Source organism: Octodon degus, unplaced genomic scaffold (genome assembly GCF_000260255.1).
Source record: "Octodon degus isolate 3935 unplaced genomic scaffold, OctDeg1.0 scaffold00001, whole genome shotgun sequence".
Taxonomy (NCBI): Eukaryota; Metazoa; Chordata; class Mammalia; order Rodentia; family Octodontidae; genus Octodon; species Octodon degus.
In genome coordinates this window covers 18,184,450-18,191,540 of record NW_004524577.1, presented here as the reverse complement: position 1 = coordinate 18,191,540, position 7,091 = coordinate 18,184,450, and positions in this window count along the sequence as shown.

Sequence of the window (7,091 nt, the reverse complement as noted above, 5' to 3'; positions counted from 1 at the left end):
TATTAAAATATTTCAAGTTTGTATAACTAGAAAATCTTACTTTTAGTTTTCAAAGGTATGTTTGCTAAGTATAAAATTCAAAGAGGCCAGATCTTTTCTTTCAGTCCTTTAATTAATCTAGCTTTTTACACACTTTAAATGTCTTTGCAAAAAGTTCATTTTCCTTGGAAATGTGGTATTATAAGTTGAATTAAATTCAGAAATTTTAAATTTTTGAATAGTTATTGCCTACTCCTCTCTACTTTGAGAATTCTAATTATATGAATATAAGTTTCTTGGTTTTGACACAGTGAACTATTATGACTGATCTGTAAATTCTTCATTTTTATTTTGGACAGTTTTTATTGTTATATTCAGTATAACAATAAAAACTGTTTGAATTTATGAAAAAAACATATTGAATTTATGTTTGTAAATAATTTATTTTCAATTTTCAATCTATTAAAAAATTAAGAAGAGAGAAAAAATAATATAAAATAAAATAAATTCATGGACTGAGAATAAAAAGGGACAAAATAATATTTCATGCAATAGGAGAAATAGCTATTCTACTTTCAGAACATGTGAAGTTTAGGCCAATTCAATCAGGAGAAGCAAAGAATATCACTACGTATTGATTGATAGAATAATTCAAAATGAAAAGATAATAATTATAAAAATATATGCACTGAACATTTAACTCATCAAACTTCATAAAACACACAGTTCTACATGTGACAGATATTGTGGGAGAACTCAAAACCCCACCATTACAGACAGACTAGACAAAACAATCAATGAAGAAATACCAGACTTGAGCCACTCCTTTGAACAAGGGACTAAACACAAGGAACAATGTTCCACTGAATGGCAGAAATCCACATTCTTCCTAGGCATACATGGAATTTTCTTCAAGACAGAGCTAATGATTATTCAAAAATTCAAAAGTAACAAAAATACCCCCTCCATGTTATCAGAAAAAGGGGCAATGAAACACTAGAAATTATGCAGATGTATTAGAGGTTAAATAATATACTTTCATATAATCTATTGCATAATCACAGAAGAAATCATGGAAAAATCAGGTAATCGCTAGATTTAAGAGATAATGCCAGTATAACATATCTAAACACATGCAACACAGTGAAAGGTATATTAAGAGGGAAATGCATAGCTGTGAAGGTCCATAGCTAGAAGACAGAGCAAGCCACACTAAATTACTTAATGCACACCTCAAAGAGTAAGCAAAGTACCTGGGATGTAGCTTGGTGGCACAAGTGTTTGTCTGGCAAGCACCAGGTCTTGAGTTTGATTCCTGGTAGCAAACAAAGCAAAGCAAAGCACAGTAAACTCCAAATCCAAAGCTAGCACAAAGAAGGAAATTATACAGAGTGGAGCAGAAATTAATAAAATCAAAGGAAAATAACAAGATTTAATAAATCAAAAAATTTAATTTACTGAAGAAATTAATGAAATGGACAAGCTCATTATCTTTTCCCAGTTATTTCTGAAAACTACCATTAACCTGCTTTCAATAGTAGACAGGAATCCAGCTGAAACAGAACACTACAGCCTAGTCTGTTTAATTAACATGGGCAAAAGAAATCCTTAGCAAGATGTTGAGCAGCAGAGTGCAAGCAATCATCCCAATGATCATACACCATGCCCAAGTAGGCTTCATTGCAGGGTGGTTTGACACACTCACTTCAATAAACACAATTCATCCCATATGCAAAAGCAAAGAAAATGAATTATAAGACCACCTCAGTTGATGGACAAAAAGCCTGTGACAAAGCCCAACATTCGTTCATGCCAAAACCCTGAAATAAACAGGTATATAAGGTCGTTATCTCTGTTGATATAAAGCAGTTACTGCCAACTTCTACTAAGTAGTGAAAAGTGGACCGATTTCCACTTAAAATGAGTAACAAAACAAGATTGTCTACTATCTCCACTACTTTCATTCTAGTATGTAAAACATTATCCAGAGCTATTGTACAAAGGAAACAAATAAAAAGAACACATATTGGAAGAAGCCAAATTATCACTATTTGTGGGGGACATGAGTTTTTACCCAGGAGACTTTAAAAGTTCCACAAATATCTCCTAGAATTAACAATCAAATACTATGTAGTAGGGTATAAAATCAACATATGAAAATCTGTAGTGTTCCTATACACCAATAATGAATTTACAGAAAAGAAACTTCAAGAACATCACCACTGTCAATAGCTTCAAGAAAAAGTACTTGGTTCTGATAACAGGTAAAAATCTCTAAGATACAGCATGTGTGGGGATTCTTTGGACAGAACCCCAGTGTACAAGAGATAGCCTCAAATTCCCCTATGAAGTTTTTCTTAATAATTACCATGGTATATTTCTATTATTTTTTCACTATCTTGGCAGCACAGACATTTGCAAAGTAAATTATTCCTTTAATAGGTTTACTATTCTTTCTTGCTATTGATCATTCCATCACATACCTAACTGTAATATATTTGCAAAAAGAATAACTCCATGAGACTGAATTATATGAGTTTCTAGGAAAACATATTCCAGCCCACTGAAATCACCAGCTATACAGTGAGGACATTTGCCATATGTTAACAGTATCCCAAACATTCTTAAACAAGTTTTATATTTCAGTCATTCAGGAATATTTTAAAATAAAATATTCCAAGAGTGGGGATATAGTTCAGTGGGGTAAGCACCTGACTGGCAAGAGTAAGGTCCTGAGTTTGACCGCTGGTACCTACATAAATCAGTAAGTAAATAAGTAAGCAAATAAATAAATAAGTTTCCATGGTTTACAGAATTCCCTTGAATTTTCCCCAGATTTGTAATCTTTCTATCAAATTGCTACTGGAAGAAGTAAATGTGCAAAACAAGAAAAGATTTGAAAAGATATTCTCATTCATTAATTCCCTGATTTTATGAGGTGTAAAAGAAGACAACTGGAGATTTAAAGGCTAAAATAAAGCACACTAAACGCCATGGGCCTCATGGGATACAGTGATGGATTTCTAATCTTCCACTTTCAAGAGTCTAAGAAATCATGTCCAGTCTAACTATGGGAAAGGGATAAAAAGGATTAAGGTTGGAAGTTGCATTGAAGGAAGGAATGATCACTAAAAAAAAAAAAAAAAAAAAAGGATCAATGTGAAAATAATTCAGCAATTCAATTACCTGTGAAAATGGAGAGTGCAATGCCTAGCGTTACTGATGACAATAATGGAGAAAGGAAGAAGAGAAGGAAGAGTTTAACTGATTCTCTGTGAGGATGTAAAGCTACAACTCAGTGAAGGAAAGATCAGATGTCAGGTCTTCTCCAAAAGCATAGATTTCCTGAAGCATTCGGGAGAATGAAGCTCACACCAGAAGGGTAAACCAGTATCATTCACAAAATGGAGCAACGATTAACCCAAGGTTATGCAACTGCATAAAATACAGTACAATCGTCTCGAAAGCGGTACATTTTGTTTGCGATTTGTGAGTTAATAAACTGGCACAAGCTTCTGTTCGCTATATTAATCTCATTTATGAAGTTTCTATTTTACTCAGGGGACTGTTGTATTTGACATCTACCGCTGTGGAAGCTTTACCCCAGAAGGTAGAGGTAAGTGCAGCAGCAAGCACAAACAAAGAAATTCATGGACAATTCTCTTTAGTGGGAAATATATAGACTGTAGAGCACTGGAAGTCTATTCCAAGATAATAAAGTAACCAGGTATTAAAATCATTATCCACAAATTTCAGACTAGTGAATATTTATTTGTTAAAAATTAACTGTATAGGGCTGGTGAGATGGCTCAGTGGTCTAGAGCACCCACTTGGAACGGGCTAAACTGGGCAGGGCACAGGGACCGCAGTTCGATCCCCCAGCACCGCATGCCAGCCAGCCCTGCCCTCTGGTGGGCTGAGCTGGCCAAGCACACACTAAATAAATAAATTAATTAATTAATTTAAAAAAAATTAACTGTATAATTAACAAAAACATTTCCAAGGACTGGTGAGACACTGAGGCAAGGGTAGGGACTGAGGTTCAATCCCCACCCACCAGTGTGCTGAGCTGGCCACCAAGTCCAGGTGAGATGACACATGCCTGTAATCCCAGCTCTTGGGAGGCTGAAAACAGGATAATCTTGATATAGGGAGAATGAAACTCCCAACCTGAAAGACACCTGGATGAGTTGTGTTCTCTAAAACCGAAGAATGAAATTTAGGGACAAACAAAGCTTAAAGGTAGAATATATTTATGGGGGAAAGAAAGCTTCTGTCCAAGAGACGGATAGAAGGGCAGCCTGAGTGGGTTGTCCCCACAAAGCTATCTCTTCCAGGGACTTTTATGGAGTAAAACCATGTGGCAAGACAGGTCTAAGGTAGAGAATGTGGGAACTCGCTTTGGTGGGCATGAGATGGGACAAAACTATGGTCAACCAATGAGACTGCAAGTACCATTGCTTAGGCAAAATTGATTAAATCCAGGACTGATCAGGGAAGAAAGTCACATAGCAGGTGGGCATGAATATAGAGCAGGAATTCATGCTGGTAGCCAGCCTGTAGCTGTTGGATTAGTGACTCTTCTTGGCTTCCTCAAGGTGATGATCAATCCTGGATGCTCATCTTCAGGGAAGTGCGCATTTGTTCTATCTTTGGTCTCTAGGTCTGGCCCACAGTGGAAACATCCATCCCTCTAACAGTTCTAACATATCTTTTCTTCTGTGCTGTCTCCCTGAGGGCCTGGCCCTGTCTGAATACCTATAATGTTTCTAATTTAGCTGCCTACAACAACCTGAGCTGCATAGTGAGACCCTGTAACAAATACATAATTTTTTAAAAAGCATTTCCACTACAAATACTTTAATGTTCAATTTTCTTATCATGGTCCTATAGGTAATATAAGCACCTGACAGTGTTGCCTGCTACTTAAAATACATATTATTTTAAAAATATATGATTTTGATTTTCATGTACCATCATATAATCTATATTAGCAAATGTGCTTGTTGATAGGTTTTAATGGTGTCGCAGCAGAGAAACACGCAGAAGGAAAGGGGAAAGGGCTTTATTATAAAGGAAAAGGGACTTCATTATCTTAGAGGACACGGAGAGAATTTGGGAAGATAAGGAATTCTCTGGATTGGAATAAAGGGAGGCTGAGGCTTTTATGGCCTTTGCCAGAGGTGGGGACTGAGGGGGAAGTTTAGACATACCTGAGGAGCTGACTGGTGCCTTCCCTGAGGTGGAGAGAAAGGTGAAAGGAAACTGCATCCTGGGCTGAGTTGGAGAATAAGAGGGGAGGTGGTCTCTGGGAAGATGAGCTGTTGTTTTAAGGGCTTCAGCCATATTAGATGACCACCATAATAATTCAGCAATTCTTACTAGGGCCAGAACCTATCATTCCCATCTTTTGGTTGCTATAAAGGGGCCGATGTGTTTCTTAGACTGCTTCCTGCTGAACTGGGGCATCGTCTTGGGGGTGAGGGGAGTTGACAGGATGATGGTTTATACCCATGTAGAAGTTAGTGCCAGGAGTCTCAGCTAGGACTAGAAGTTTATAGTTAGTGACAGCTCACATTGGATACTGAAGAAATCTTGAAAAAAGTTTAAAAGGACAGCACATTATGAGTACATGTCATCATGATTAAAGGACATAGGAGGGGAAGCAAGGGCGGGGTCTATAATCTGTGTCATTTTACCATGACCATGTTGAAGAGGAGTAGTATTGATCATTAGCTTTTTGGCATCAATGTGAGGAAAGGGAGTCAGGGCCATCTGTAGTACTGTAACACAACTGTATTTTGTTAAAGTCAACTTTTTGTCTCTTATGTGTTTGTGTGGAGACATGGAGTCTATCTACCAATTGTATTGTCTATAGTTGTTTAGAAAGGTAGGATACTGCCTAAAAAGATGGTCTCTTTTTATGTCATAAAATGCTCACTGTATTGTTACCTTGAAAAGTACATAGGGTAAAGGGCTGAGTTGGTTTGGGTAAAGAGAGCTGGGACCCTTGGGAGGGCTTGTTGTAGCTTGCAAAAGGGGAGATATATAGGAGCAGTCAGGTCTAGGGGTTCTTACAAGGAGCCTTTGATGCTCTATATAGGGGTTCTGCTAGGGAAGCAAAATTGGGAACCCAGAGATGAAAGAAGATGGCTAAACCAAGGAAGGATAAAACCTGTTATTTTGCGGTGGGCAGTGATTGCATGAGTAGTGGGAGTGAGGGTCTTAGATACTTGACTTTTGGTGAAGCTATCTGAGCTTTGGAGGGAGAGACTGTATAAGCTGGTCCTGACAGAAAATTGAGAAAAGTAGCTGTTTGTCTTAGGCCCAGGGCATGAGAAGGGGTGCAAAGGAAGAGGTCATCGATATATTGAAGGAGTGGCTGGGCTAGAGATCAAGGGTCTCAAGATCAGCAGCAAGAGGTTGGCTAAAGAAGTGAGGACTATCTCTGAACCCTTGAGGTAGGACTCTCTATGTGTACTGTTGAGATCGGAGTGTCTGGATCAGTCTATGAGAAGGCAAAGAAGTCACTGGGTTTGAGTACAGGAAGAATGAGGGTATTATATAGCAAGTGGATACTTTTAAGAAAACTATTGGTAAGGAGGTGGAGAATGATGGGCTTGAGTCTCTTGGTGTTTGGGGGCTATTGGGTATTGGGGAATGTACAGAAACATGGTGGGATCACTGAGGCACACTAGTCTAGGAATGGCATGTGTGGCATGAGTGGGACTGGGAAGTGTCTCAGAGCATATGGTTGACAAGGAAAGAGGGAGGGAGGAGCTAGCTGTACATTGAGGTTGGGTTTGCAGGATGTACACTGTGGAGGGAGAGGTGAGAGAGAAGTGGAGATTTTGGAGGAGGTCTCTCCCCATGAGAGGTATGGGACATGTTGGGATCATAAGGAAATTAAGAGTGAAGAACAGTGTCTGAAGTTAGCACAGAATGGGCCTGTCTGAAGGGGTCATGTAGGTCGGCCATCAACACCCACTATGGAGACTAGAGAACTCAGAAAGAACACTATACGTGGTCTCCTTGTCAGCAAGAAAAGAGTTTTTTTACCTGAGATATCCAGCGAAACTCGGAACTAGACAAAGGTGCCTCGATGTGGGCCA